The sequence below is a fragment of the Colius striatus genome, chromosome 16 (assembly GCF_028858725.1).
Source record: "Colius striatus isolate bColStr4 chromosome 16, bColStr4.1.hap1, whole genome shotgun sequence".
Taxonomy (NCBI): Eukaryota; Metazoa; Chordata; class Aves; order Coliiformes; family Coliidae; genus Colius; species Colius striatus.
This window is the reverse complement of record NC_084774.1, coordinates 256,081-271,612: the sequence shown is the minus strand read 5'-3', so window position 1 is coordinate 271,612 and position 15,532 is coordinate 256,081.

Here is a 15,532-nt window from a genome sequence, read left to right as displayed (position 1 = left end):
GGAAAAGTGGGGTTTTGGAGCAATTCTGAGGGGCATAGTGGGGTTTTGGTTTATTTCTGAAAGGAGAAGTGGGGTTTTGTTGGAGTTTTGGGAGAAAAAGTGGGGCTTTGGTGCAGTTTTGCAGGGGAAAGCTGGGATTGAGTATATTTGCGAGGGCAAAGAGCGGTGGAGTTCTGGGATAAAATGGGGTTTTGTTTCAATTCTGAGAGCAAAAGTGTGGGTTTGTGTGGAGTTTGCAAGGAAAAAGTGTGTTTTTGTTGGGGTTTTGAGGGGAAAAGTGAGGGTTTAGGGGAGTTCTGAGAGATAAAATGTGATTGGGGGAATTTTGAAGTCAAGTGAGGTTTGGGTGGCGTTTTGAGTGGAAAAATGGGTTTTTGGGGAACTTACGTGGCAAAAAGTGGGGTTTTGGTAGAGTTTTGAGAAGAAAAGTAGGGTTTGGGGGGTGTTTGGAGGGATAAAATAAGGTTTTGGCGCAATTCTGAGAGAAAAAGTGTGGTTTCAGTGGAGTTGTGAGGGATGAAAGGAGGTTTTTGGGCATGTCTGAGGGGAAAAGTGGGGGCTTTGGTGGTTTTCTGAGGTGGCAAAAGTGGGGTTTTGAGGGTATTTCTGTGGGGAAAAGTGTTTGATTTGGTAGAGTTTTGAGAGGAAAAGTGAGCTTTTGGGGAAGTCCTGAGGGGAAAGTGTGAGGTCTGGGTGTAGTTGTGAGAACAAAAGGAAGGTTTTGGTAACTATCTGAGGTCCAAAGTGGGTTTTGGGTGGAGGTTTGAAGGAACAAGTTGTTTTCTGTTGGGATTTAGAGGGGAAAAGTGAGGGTTTGTAGGAGTTGTGAGCAATAACATGAGGTGTGGGGGCAAATCTGAGGGGAAAAGTGAGGTTTGGGTGGCATTTTACAGGAAAACAATTGGAATTTGGGTGGAATTTGATAGAGGAAAAGCGGTGTGTTTGAGCAATTCTGAGGGAAAAGTAGAGTTTTTGTTTATTTCTGAGAGCAAAAGTGAGGTTTTGTTGGAGTTTTAGGAGAAAAAGTGGGTTTTGGTGCAGCTTTGCAGGGAAAAGTGTAGTTTGGAAGAGTTTTGAGAGGCAAAGTGGGGATGGAGTAGATTTCTGAGGGCCAAAAGCAGTGGAGTTGTGGGATAAAATGAGGCTTTGGTGCAATTCTGAGGGGAAAAGGTGGGATTTGGGTGGAATTTTGAGGGGAAAAGTTGGGTTTGGGTGGATTTGTGGAAAAACAAGTGTTTTGGTGGTGTTTTGAGGGGAAGAAGTGGTGTTTTGGTGGAGTTCTGAATGAAAAAGTGAGGTTTTGGAGGTATTTTCAGAGGAAAAGTGGGTTTTGGGTGGTATTCTGAGGGAAAAAGTGGGATTTTTGGGAACTGCTGGGTAAAAAAGTGCCATCTTGAGGGAAAAAGTGGAGTTTTGGAAGCATTTTGAGGGGAAAAAGTGGGGTTTGGGGGAGTTCTGAGGGATAAAATGAGGTTTTGGTGCAATTCTGAGAGAAAAACAAGGATTTTGGAGGAGTTTTGATGCAAATTGCCTTTGCATCAGGCCAGTGCAGAGAGCCTCAGGTTCCATCAGAAATCATCTGCTGGTTGTTTCAAGTGCAGAGCACAGAGTCTGGATAAATGTCCAGCAAGAACTGTAAAGGGAGAATCCCAGGCAACAAATGTGAAAAGGGAGGTGGAAAAGGGAGGGAGAATTCTCAAGTCCAGGTGGCCAAAATGTCAAAGCAAACCCAAAGTCAAGTCCCCAGGAGGTCAACAGAAACTTGTCACCACTGCAGTGAGAGGGAGAGTTTTAAAACACCCATTGTTTGCTCTTCCAGATGCTGGGTTAGTGAGGAAACACTGGGCTGGAGAAGAGCAGGAAAGAACAGGCAGCTGCGTCATTGAAACACCATCATTCAGTTTTGCTACTACCCAGACGACAGCCAAAGTATGTGCTGTAGAAGATACCACATCTGATGTTTTCCTTTATGTGACAATAAAAGGTGAAAAGGTAAGATATTTTTCTCTCTATAAAGCTCTTTGTGCACTGTGCTGTAGAAGTTATAACTTTGTGACAAATTTAAGACCGAAAAGTGTTATTTGCAAGTGAATTTTGTAATTTGCCATATACAGTAGAAGTGCAATCATTAACTTATTAGAAGATTTATTTTCTAAATCTGTTGTTTGTGAACTTTGGAATGAATTCTGTGAGGTGGAAACTTGTGAACCGCTTTGGAAGGTATTGACAAGCAAATGAAGTCCCCCAAGTACTTCAGATGAACAACTATGTGAATTTACTGTACTCTTGTCCTTCTTTGTGATACACTTAAAGATATTTCAAGAAGGCAGTTGCATGGTGTTATGAAAATAAATACAAGTTCATATGTGCATAAGGCTGAATTCCCAAACAGCTGGGAGAAAGGAAGAAAGCTCGTTGCACTTACCAAAGTGCGTAACTCCTGCTAAATCTCTGCTGCAGCTACTGTCAGACTTAAGCAGCTGCCTAGTAGACAAAAATAAATGTGTTTGAAAACTGCTGCCATTTGGAGTATTTTACCAAGACTTTTAACATTAGAGCTGTGGTCTTCACTGTAGACAATAACTTGGATTACATCTTAATTTGAATACCTTCTCTGTTCAGAATCACAGTTGGCAAGTGTCACTTCTCTCTGAGCCAGTAAGAACTTTTAAGTTGAATATTGTTTTTTCCTGCCAGGTTTGGATGCACTCTGAATCAAAGGGACACAAAACTAAGATAGTTTTTCTAAAAATGTTTAAAGCTGATAGAAAACTGAGCACAGAATTTTAGGCAAAAGCATGAAACTGGTAAGTAACACCTGTTTGGAGAACATAGAGGAAGATATGACCAACTTTCCTGCCCTGGAATGAGTACTCTTCAGAAAGCATTTGTACATACTGCATATGTCTTCCTGTTGTCTCCAGCTTCAAGTAAATTCTAAAGCAGTATGTGATGGTGACTTGCTTGTTGATTCTGGTCGGTCAAATACTTGGGTTTTTTAGGTATGCATTAATGATGATCTCGTCTTAAGCAGCTTTGCTCATTTTGAGCAAGCTGAAGGGAATGCAGTGAGTTCAGCAGATTATCAGGAGACCCAAACATCATTAAATCTTGACTCTCTTCCAATGAAAGTTGTTAATCCTGCACTTGATTTGAGGACAGTGCTGCTCCAGCAGAAGGTATCAACAGATCCTGAAACAAGTGGGAACCGTGTGTGTTGGCAGCAATCATTCATGCAGTGCATCATTTGTCTTTACCTGGATATATTGAACTACTGTATCAGTTGGAATCCAACAAGTGGAACAAAAGGTATCCTAACAAACACTGCCTATGTATCAGAGTTTACAAAGAGCAATCAAATCAGCAGATGCAGGAATATTCTAAAGCATTTTGTACTTGATAAGACAAAGGGTGAGTTGCAGGGTCATTTGTTGATATGCTGAAAAGCATTAGATACTGTTGAAATAACTTGTAGTGTTGATCAGTGATACCTTACTGTTTGATTTGAGTTTAGAGGGATTTCTCTACACAGAGGTAACTTGAATGTTTTCTGTGAGTTGTCTTGTTTAAAACAGACTTGAATCACTATAAATATCCTCTGTCCTTGTTCATGCGGTTCATTTGCATATCTTTATGTAAATACAACTGTCTTTTGGTTGTTCTTTTTGCCATTAGAAAATGAGACAAGCAAAGAAAGAAGTCAGTTGCAACCAACTGTAAAAACACTGGCCTTTCATAGATTCAGATAATCACAAACGTGTTTCTGCATCTTTTAAAATTGTCTTTCTAGATCTTGCTGTATCTGGTTCTGTTCTTGAAAAGACACGACAAAGCTCCAACACAGATGACAGAGAAACTACCACATCTGTAAGTGTTAGATTTTCTATTCAAATGTCAAAATGAATTAAGTTAAGCATCTGTAAGGCAGATTAGGAATGCTGTAGTCAGCTATCACGTCCTTTTCTGTAACAAATCTGGGACTAACTCTTGATCTAGTTAAAAGAGAACATTGTCCTTCAAGTTTGTGGTTCTGCTGGTTTTGGTTTTTTAGATTGCAACTATGGACTTTGAACAGGTTGTATCTCCTTTTGTACTCACTTGCTCTAGTGCTGTGAAGATGTGTAGTGGTTTTGTGTGGCCAGCTTTTGGTAGTTGTTGGGGGAATACCGGGGCAGATTCTTCAAAGAAAGAGCTGCCAGAAGCTATAGCTTGAGCTGTGAACATGAACTGATTCTCCCGTGTGGTTGATGTTCTTGTTGCATGCTTGATTCTTAATGAAGAAAATTCGATTAGGTAAGAAAACCACCTTGAGCTCAGTAATCTTTTTTTTCTAAAATGTTGCTCTTAAGCAGTATTTTACTGCCAGAAAAGGGTTTGTCTTTTCTTGATAGATTGTCAAAACAATCCCAGGATTGCCTTTCAAGGAAAATCCAGCAGTTCACACAGACAGGTATGGTACAGTATGTTACATATTTGAACCAATTGTGTAGCCAGATAATTAGGAGCTGTAGTATGTTTCCAGTTACTCTTCTTAGACAGCTAAAAGGACAGAGAGTAAGACAAGATGTGTGCACATGGTATTGGGGAAGGAGGCCATTAGAAGCTGCTGATACCTATCCAGACCACAGTAAAAATAGCAATTCTTTCTAAACAGTAGCTTGAAAACAAGGATGTGATGAGGCAGTACGTTTCTGCACACTCAGCATATTCAGTTGCCTTCTTTTATTCTTAGTGTGATTTATAAAGTTTTCCAGCTGAATGAAATCTGACTGAGTTGACTTGTGCAAGGCTTTTGTTATGCTGCAAATCACTTGCTGCATATGTAAACAACCTGAGGGATGTTTTTAATTCAAGTTTTAACTGTTGCAAAGATACATTGTTTCATGGTTTTGCAACTTTAAGACACCTTTTTCCTGCAGTCCCATCTGATTTTCATCTGAAGTTGAGGAACCCACCAATTCTCTTGGTTAAAAAAACCTTTGGGTTATTTTCAGATACCTAAAACCTAATAGTAAATTTTACATCCAAAATGGTACTTTTTGATTTCTTCTTTCATATTTGAGGGTTTTTGTTGGCACAGGTAATACATCAGAGATATTTTGTAGGTGAACTGTTTCGTGCCATTTTAGAAATATTGGTGATATTTATCGATTACACTTTCCTTTTGCATTTACATTGAATTTAATATTTGTATATTTCTCAGGCTTCAGCAGTGCTTAAATTCTGATCCTTTGAACACACATAGAACTGAAAATGAGCAACAGGTAATTCCAGGATATAACTTCCATTTAAACCTCTGCAAACGTGTGTCATATATGTGGAAGGTGTGGGTAGTGTTGAGGCTACAAGAGTGGTCATTGTGGAGGGACTCTGTGGAGGGACATCAGGGACTGAATCCAGCCACATCAGCAACAAGAGCAGACCAAAGGTCAGCAAGCCAGCAAAGTTGGTGGTGCCTCTGTGAAAATATGAAGGGCAAAAAAAAAATGCAGGGGAAGAGACAAAAAGAAAAAAAGCAAGAAACAGAGGCAATGGCCAAGTCAGGGGACAGTAGGAGTCTCAGCACTGTTCTGTGTGAAGTGTGTGTGAGTTGTACTTCATTTGTGTTTACATTTCTTTGGCTAATTCTTCTCAAAAAAAATAGTTTTTAAGTTGGATGTAAGCTCAAACCCATTTACTAAGTATTGCCTTTGTCATCTATTTCATATGGTTTCAGAGTTTTCAAAATCTTGAAGAAGGAAACTTTGTCTTTCTTGGCAAGAAAATGAAGCCACCATCAATTCTGGAAACAGCACCACTTCTTGAAGATCTGGAAAGGGTAATGCTAATGTAATACATTACATTTAGTGTTTTTAAGGCTAGTATCAGACCTTAACTTTCAGATACTAAATATGACAGTAGCTAATTTTGATTGAGGAATGTGTAGGAGGTTGTTCATACGGTTGAGTAAATTATGCTTCAGAGAGACTGTAGAATTGTACAGTTTCATCTGATCCATCAACCACTGCTACAAATGATGGCATTTGAATTAGATGTAAGAATTTAACTCCTCATCCCAGAAGAACTCTTATCATATTGTGTGTTAAGGAAATGTATTATACAGTGGGTCAAAGGCTTTTAAATTGCTCAGTGCTTTGTGTTGCCTTGTTGGTGTTTCAAGCACACGATTTTCAGGTAGAACTCTTTATTTCTCTTTCTGTAGGAACTTACTTGGAAAAAAGTTGTAGGCCCTAACTCCACTGAATCTTACTGTTGGCCACCAATAGCTCAAGGATGTGATGTAGTTGCCATCTCATGTCAGGGAAATAATCCTTTCTTGTATATTCCACCAATTCTTACACTTTTGCAGTTGAGCAGTTGCTACAAACCTTGAGAAACGGGAGTGGAGGATGTATATATTAGAGTACTGCAGGTTTTGTGTTCTAAGGTGCAAATGTCAATGAATGATCCAAAAGGTAGTGCATGTTGAGAATGGGTGCATCTGATGTAGTCTTAGAGTATCTTCATGATGCTTCCCAGGTTATTTAGGCCATCTGCTTAGACATTGACAGAGATGGACTGCATGAGTGTGGGAGTCTGTAACTTATTTATCAAGTAATATCTAACAAGTGGTTAATGTCATATCACTTTGATACTCGATGAAGCTTGATTTTTAAGGGACTGTTACATAGTGAAATGGAAATGTCTGGTTTGATTTTTAAAACATCGTCATTCATTTTCTAATGCATTAGATCACAGAAACATAGACTCACTGAGGCTGTAAGGGACCACTGAAAATGGCTCACACAGCTCCAAGTAAGACAAGATGTTTCTGCTTCTATGAAACTTTTGGACCTTTCACCTTGTGTTGCTGCACATCCATTTGTCTCCAGCTTGGTGCACGGTTGCTCGGGCCTGTACCATCTGCATTGAAGAGGTGATATGGTGTTAAAAGCTTCTGTTTGAAGCACTGAAAGGCCTGTTTTGCGGATTTTAATTTTGCCCTAAATTCTGAAATAGTACAATGACTAAGATTCTAAACAGTTGTCTCATGCTATACTGTAACTCTTTTGTACATACACGTCTAGCCACTAGCACTTATCTTGTGTCCTGGGTGGAAGAAGGCACAACTTGTTTTTGAGCTACTGAAAACATACCAGAGATGCTCCAGACAGCTTCATCCAATGTTGTTAATACTTGGGCAGAACAAAGAAGCAGCTAAAAGTGTGAAAATCTGAGGAAGTAAGAATACTTCTGTCGTCTTACTGACACTTGAATGCAATGTAGGCTGTCTTAGTTGTTTGTGACCAGAATATTCAGAATGTTTTTGTGGTTGTTGATTGAGTGGCAGAACTACAAGTGAGTTTTCCAAAGACAGAGCTAGTAAAATGCTTGTTTGACTGCTCTGTGCCACACAGTGCAGAAATTAATTTGACCTAATATTTTGAGAAAGCTACTGTATATCCTGAGGTGTCTTCTCATGGAACTTCCAGTCAGTGTGGTATAGAGCTGAACAATTGTATAAAATGTTACAAGGATGATCTGAATTCTTCAATGACTCAAAACATAATCATTTGGGGATTGAAAATGTTGGGAAGTCTCTAAGACCAGACATTCTGAGCATGACATGAAACTGGAAAAACATCTCTTTTTGTGAAAAGTCTAGTGATTTGGCAGCACTGCAAATGTCCATGTTTTGGGGCTTTTTTTAAGACGATCTGAGGTAGTGCACTGTGCTTATGGAGTGTGAAACTTCTTCAGTGGTACTTCAGTGAGAAACTTCAACACTGACAAATCATCAAAAATTACACGTATAAGAAAATACCGATGTGAGATTTTGATTGTGATGGGTTTTAATTTTGCTTCTGGAAGCTGTCAGAAATTCACACCCTTTGTGAGAATTGTATATTGTACATTATAAGTTTAACAGAAGATTTAGGATTTACCAATGTTCTTTGGCATATAACAATGCTTCGTGCTTCTTAAAAGAAGAAATACACAGTAAAGCATGTCTAGGTTACATGAATTACCAGCCCTCTGGTTTGTATCCACCTTTAGGTTGTACAGCCTTGTATGGACAGTGAAAGAACCGCTGTGTTACTCAAAATACTGGCTTTTACCCAGAGTAATCTTCAGAAGGTGCTGGCATTCACTAATTCAGGAGATGAGGCAGAAATGGTTCATCGGGTGAGCATCATTTTACACGGGTAAGTGGGGTTTTTAATTATTAAGATATAACAAACTAAAATATCTTGACTTCTAAGAATAAAGGAGATTTGTGAATTTGTAATTTAACTACTTCTGCTAAAAATAGCCCAAACCCTGCCCTTCTGCCAGCTAGAAGAAAGGCTGACAGGAATGTCTGACACAGAATGCATTCATGATGACATTTTTAACTATGTTCTGTCTCATTTTGATAAATCCCAATATGGTTCCTCCCCACAGTTACAGCTGTGGATATTGGGTCCCTCCTTCGGGACACAGCCTGCTCTGGCCATAGTGATAAAGAAGGAAATCACTGCCCCTGGCTCAAGGCCAATAATGAAGTGAATTGCTGCCCCTGGACTGGGGCCAGCTTTAGCAAAATGAGTCTCTACCGCTGCTGTAGGGTCTTTAAAGAAATGCAAACAAATCTCAGCTTCACCAATTCTCTCCATAGAATGCAGGGAGGTCTCTGTTCCAGCACACCTCCTCCTCTCTTTCCTCACTGACCTTGGAGTCGGCATGGTTGTTTCTCTCATTGTTCCTACTCCTTGCACCACTGTGGAGAGTGTTGCTCAAGTATGGCTGAAAGAAAGAGGTCATAGCAATGTTAACCTAATAGAAATGTCTTAAATAGAAAAAAGGTTAGCCCAAGGGCGCATTGTCCTTGAGATAAGGGACTGCTTGCAGCTGCATGTAGACAGGATATAAAAAGAGGATGTATTAACCACAAAAATGTAGAGCAAGATGTTTCTTAAGAGGAGTTGACATTTAGACAAATAGCCAATGATGAGCTTAGCTTTGGCAATATGTATGAGGCTGATTATTGATGCTATAAAAGAGTGGTGTCTTTGCAAATAAAGTGACATTTGCTGATCATCCTTGTTGGTCGTGTTGCATTTCTCCCGCCGTCTCCGACAAATGGTGACCTCGACGTGATACACGGGGGACGTGATATACCGACGTGATACACGAACGACGTGATACAAGATTGGCAACCATGGCGGAGCGGCGAAGGAGCTCGGGTCCTAGCAGCGAGGACGGCAACTAAGCACCAGAAAACAGAAGGAAGGGGTGGTGCCGTGCCCTGGGTGATCGCACAGATGAGCCCAGCCGATACGTGCTGCCGAGACCTTGTGGGGCTGCAACAGTGCTGACAACTTCTGAAAATGGAAAGGCAAGCAGCATATGATTTATTTACTTGCTTTTTAAAGAAGCGACAGGTTAAGGGAATAGATTTGGAAAAGGATCTCCCTGGGCTTTTAGCTTATGGGTATGCTAAGGGTTGTTTTCAGAACCCACATACTGTTCATGAGTTAAGTGAATGGCGAAAGTTTGGGGATAAACTATGGGAAGCTACCCTGGAGGACGATGAGATAGCTGAAAAGTTAGGGAAGCTTTGGAGGATAGTGCGCAATGAGTTGTTGCAACATCAGGCAGAAAAGAAGGCTGCTGAGCACACATCAGCAGCACAGAGTAAGAACAAAAACTATGACCATGACTGGTTCCAATCCACCTCGCTGGCTCCTACTGTCTCAAAAGTAATGCTCAACCCCCCGCGTGTAGAAAATGGGGTGCGGGAGCCATGTGAGTCATCGGCCCCTCCCGGGGCACGAGAGTGCTGGCCTAAAGAGCCCCCACCTCTGCCCCCCCCACTTAGTGAGCCTGTCCCTGGGGCAGAGAGTGAACTGGCAGAGGCACCGACAGTAGTGCCGGGAGAGGTGCCGAGAGCAGCGCCAGGAGCAGCACTGAGAGTAGTGTCGGGAGCGGCACTGAGGCGGATGATACCGAGAGAAAAGAAAAAGGTTCTTGTCTACACAAGAGTATTTACAAAGTCAGAGAGGCGAAGGGGCTTCAGAGCAGAGCCCCCGCGGGAGAGCTGCTTCCCATTCGAGCCCAACCCGCCGAGTTACCCCTGGGGGGACTCGCAGGGGAATGCCGAGCGGGCGGAGTCTGGCCGGGGTGCGGGAGCGCGACCCCATGTTAGACTGGGCACCATCGGGCATGTGAGGGGAGACAAAGAAAACACGGGAGAGAGTAACAGTGGCTGCGCCGCCGGCGCCGGGGACGGCACGGAGTGAGCCAGACCCCCCCCGCCCCTTCCATCCGCAGCCGCCGCCGCGCAGCCGCTTCCCGCGCCCGGTCGGTGTCTCCGGAGCCACCCACACACACCGCACCGACACCACCGGCCCCGGCCCTCACGGACCGCTGGGCTCGCCCTTTCCATCCTCAATCCCTTGCCTCAACGAGTGTAAAAACTGTTGGTCGTGATGTTATGCATTTTGCTGTAAATGTGATGATGAATACTGGTTTTCTTACAGTGGAAACTCTCTAAGTCGTTTTAGGTGTCAGGAATGGAACTTGGAAGAACAGAACATTTTGGCATTGAGAAGCTAAAAGGTGGTTTATGTTGATGCTTCAAATGATTGTAGTAAATAGTTTTAGGCAATTTCAACAACCCAAGCAAAACATGTGGGTTACACTGGCCAAAGCAATCAATCAATCTACAATATGTTTATCAATGGCCACTCCAGATAATCCTTTTTCTACCTGTTTGGTGGGAGTTCCATCAGATGTGGCACAATGGCCTGTACCAAATGCATTAAAAACAAATGCCTTAGTTAAGGGTAATGGCAAAGTTGACAGCTGGGATTTGATCATTTCATGGTTGCCAATAATGACAACAGAGCCACAGGAGTTAGAATTATTGGGATCTATAAAGATGGATTTTTGTGTTATGTTTAATTTTACCGGCAATACCAAAACATTTGGGACAGAATGTGGATCCCATCCTGGGCGTGTATAAGAACACAACATCTCAGTGCAATTATACTTCACCAAAAAGATCCAGGTCTTGTGCCTGTACAGTTACCAAAGGGAATTTTTCTGATCTGTGGGGACCAGGCATGGCCTGGAATACCCTCGAGATTACAAAGGGGACCACGCAGTTTGGGACCACTGACGATCTTGATGCCTAATCACACAATGATTTAGAAACATCATTGTCCAAAACAATTTGTGCATGCATTTACTGGCAAATGTGATGACCATGTTACCTTTGGTCTCCCTCAACAATAATAGCAACTAGTATATTTGCTCCAGGTGTAGGAGTATCTGCTTTATTGACTGAGCTATGCAAATTAGGATACTGGCCTAGCAAACGAAGTAACCAAACCTCAATGACATTAGAAGACTTGATTAGTAATGTAAGTAGTATTAGCCATACAACTTTGCAACATAGACCTGCTAGAGATTTTACCTTTAACACAAGTATAATAACTTTGTTTGTCAGCTGTGCTTTTTTTTCAGTGTATAAGAAGCAGCTTACCAGGCATGAGTTGCTATAACTAATGTGCAGATTGTCCTTGAGCTGCTCTCTACTGTGAGAAACGAAGAAGCAAAAATACCTACACAAGGAGCAAGGAGGAAGCTGAGGCAGCGTGTGAAACTGCAAGGCTTCTTGCAGAAAACTACAGCTGGCTTTTAGAGAAAGGACCAATTAGAAGTACTATAAACACGCTGGCTTTGCTGCTGATTGTAAGGGTCTGATGCTTGTTAGTAAAATTTGAGTTATAGGCTGCCCGCAGGGGTCATGGACATACCAGCTATCCCCATGCACTGAGCCATGGTATCCCTCACACTAGTCTTAGGGAGGGGGAGAGCATGGGGTGTAGAAGATATAACGGTCTACTGAGTCTCTTTTGCAGATTGACGTGTTTCTCGGAGTGCTCGCCGTGATGCAGATCAAGATGGAGTCACTCAGCTATTGGCAAGATTGAATAATGAAGTGGAACACGACCACCACCTGATCATATCTTCCTGCAATTGACTCAGCTAGCATGTGTGCTGGGCAGACACGTTATGTATCAGCCCGTGCCACAGGACACTGGAGTCATGGAGCATAGGGAACGGGAGATGTGGTAGGCATCCGGAAGATCTCGGGTTGCAACGTGAGAGGTGAAAGGTACAGAAGAGGTGGGCACGGGGTGGAGTGAGAGGAGGTGCTGGTGGTAGCAGATATAAGCACATGGTGTAAACAAAGGGCCAGCCTATATAAGTAGGAGCATAGAACAGTTTATGAAGCAATGGGGAGTTAAACATGTAGCAGGGATTCCCCATTCCCCCACAGGACAGGCCATAATAGAAAGAGCTAATGGGACTTTAAAAAGATATCTTGGCAAATATGGGGATGTTAAAGACCCACATATGAAATTGTTAAAGGCCTTATTTGTTATGAACCACCTGTGTGTGTTTGGGGAACAGAAGCTACCACCTGTAATAATACATCATAATCCAAAGGCACAAAAGGAAAGAAAGAAAGAAATATGGGTTAAATATCGTGACCCTAAAACAGGGATATGGCAGCCTCCGGCCAAAGTATTATACTGGGGACGTGGGTATTTGTGTGTTGATTCTCCCACAGGATCCATTTGGGTGCCAGCCAGGTGGACAAGAGCTGTCCTTGAAGCTGCGGAGATCCAACCATCTGACGAAAAAGGACAGGAAGAGATTGAAGAATACATACACCCTCGTCTTGTGGTCATTGGAGGACTGGCTAACAATCAAAAGACTGAAGGTTATATAACAAAAAGACAGTGAATTTAATGAATAATGAGGTGTTTTGTTATAACCATAGCTTTTAGTATAACTATAATTGCTAACAGCTTGACGCATTTTAATCAGCCTAGAGATAATATTTGGATAACCTTTGCTAATCGAACTGGTCAATCATCTCTTTGTCTTAGTTTCGGAGAGGTTACTAATCCTTTTTAAAACATGTTTGGTAGGATTGCCCGTGTGGAATCTGGAGGAACTTTGTGGACTAGTAGATGATAACACCTTGTGTAATAGAATGAGGCTGAATGCAATTAGGATGGGAAACGTCAATGTGAGATGATTAAGTCCCTTAATACCACATTAGCCTCACCCCCTGAGGAAATAGACCTGTTTGGAAGTGCCAATGCAAGCTTCAGTACTAAGGTCACTGAAGGAAAAATTGGATAAGTTCTAGGCCACAGGATATCCATAACTTTAATAGGAATCAAAAATACTGGGCCACCTTAGACTCTTCTTTGAAGTCAGAAACACTATTTAAGCAATTGCATTCCAGCTGTAATGTTTCTAGTATTACATCACCGAAGAAATTGCCCACGGGTATATTTTTAATCTGTGGAGAAAGGGTCTAGAACGGAATACCAGTAAATCCCCCAGGTGGATCCTGTTCTTTGGGGAAACTCTCTTTATTCCACCCTTACTTAACCACGCTAATGCAGCTTACTGACCATAATAATACCTGTCGCAAAAAATGTAGTTATTATCAGTTTGATTGTACTGATATTGGTCCGCCACGATTTTAGAGTGAGTGGGATTGAAGATAGCTCCCACAGGAAAGCAGCTGCAAATGTGATACCGTGCTAGCTGATAGACTGCATGGGGACCTACTAACTACTGTAGCTGGGGTCTGCCTTCCTGCTTTCTTGTAGCTCCCATATTCAGTGGTATACCTTAACAGACACATGTATTTTTTCAATGGGAGCTGAGGAGAAAAAGTGTGGTATTGAAGATAGCTCCCACAGGAAAGCAGCTGCAAATGTGACACCGTGCTGGCTGATAGACTGCATGGGGACCTACTTACTACTGTAGCTGGGGTCTGCCTTCCTGCTTTCTTGTAGCTCCCATACTCAGTGGCATAACTTAACAGACACATATATTTTTTCAATGGGAGCTGAGGAGAAAAAGTGTGGTATTGAAGATAGCTCCCACAGGAAAGCAGCTGCAAATGTGACACCGTGCTGGCTGATAGACTGCATGGGGACCTACTTACTACTGTAGCTGGGATCTGCCTTCTTGCTTTCTTGTAGCTCCCATACTCAGTGGTATAATAACCGCAGAAACCGTAGGATGAGCGTAAGAATGTAATCTATTAGCTGCTGTTGTTGAGCTAGCTTTGAAGCTGCTGTGTATATAAGTTAGAGCCTGCTCTCAATGAAGAAGAAGATTTCTGCTATCACTCACATTGAGTAGGACTGATTTCTTCCCACCCAGCTGAGAATCGGACCCTGGGTTGATCGCCGCATGAAGTAGGCTTCGTGCCTGGGTTTTTCAGGCTTTTGTGCCTGGGTTTCAGGCCTTTGTGCCTGGGTTTTTCAGGCCTTTGTGCCTGGGTTTTTCAGGCTTTTGTGCCTGGGTTTTTCAGGCTTTTGTGCCTGGGTTTCAGGCCTTCGTGCCTGGGTTTCAGCACTTCGTGCTTGGGTTTCAGGCTTCGTGCCTGGGTTTTCAGGCTTTGTGCCTGGTTTTCCGGCCTTCGTGCCTGGGTTTCAGGCCTTCATGCCTGGGTTTCAGACTTCGTGCCTGGGTTTCAGGCTTCGTGCCTGGGTTTCAGGCCTTTGTGCCTATGTTTCAGGCTTCGTACCTGGGTTTCACGGCCTTCGTGCCTGGGTTTCAGACTTCGTGCCTGGGTTTCAGGCTTCGTGCCTGGGTTTCAGGCCTTTGTGCCTATGTTTCAGGCTTCGTACCTGGGTTTCAAGGGCTTCGTGCCTGGGTTTCAGGCCTTCGTGCCTGGGTTTCAGGCCTTCGTGCCTGGGTTTCAGGCTTCAAGCCTGGGTTTTTCAGGCCAAGAGCCGAAAACTTCGCGGCAGGGTCTGCCTTCCTGCTTTCTTGTAGCTCCCATACTCAGTGGCATAACTTAACAGACACATGTATTTTTTCAATGGGAGCTGAGGATAAAAACTGTGGTATTGAAGATAGCTCCCACACGAAATCAGCTGCAAATGTGACACTGTGCTGGCAGATAGACTGCATGGGGACCTACTTACTACTGTAGCTGGGGTCTGCCTTCCTGCTTTCTTGTAGCTCCCATACTCAGTGGTATACTTTAACAGACACATTTATTTTTTCAATGGGAGCTGAACAGAAAAAGAGTGGTATTGAAGATAGCTCCCACAGGAAAGCAGCTGCAAATGTGACACCGTGCTGGCTGATAGACTGCATGGGGACCTACTTACTACTGTAGCTGGGGTCTGCCTTCCTGCTTTCTTGTAGCTCCCATACTCAGTGTAACAGACACATGTATTTTTTCAATGGGAGCTCAACAGAAAAAGTGTGGTATTGAAGATAGCTCCCACAGGAAAGCAGCTGCAAATGTGACACCGTGCTGGCTGATAGACTGCATGGGGACCTACTTACTACTGTAGCTGGGGTCTGCCTTCCTGCTTTCTTGTAGCTCCCATACTCAGTGGCATAACTTAAGAGACACATGTATTTTTTCAAAGGGAGCTGAGGATAAAAACTGTGGTATTGAAGATAGCTCCCACAGGAAAGCAGCTGCAAATGTGACACTGTTGTGACTGAT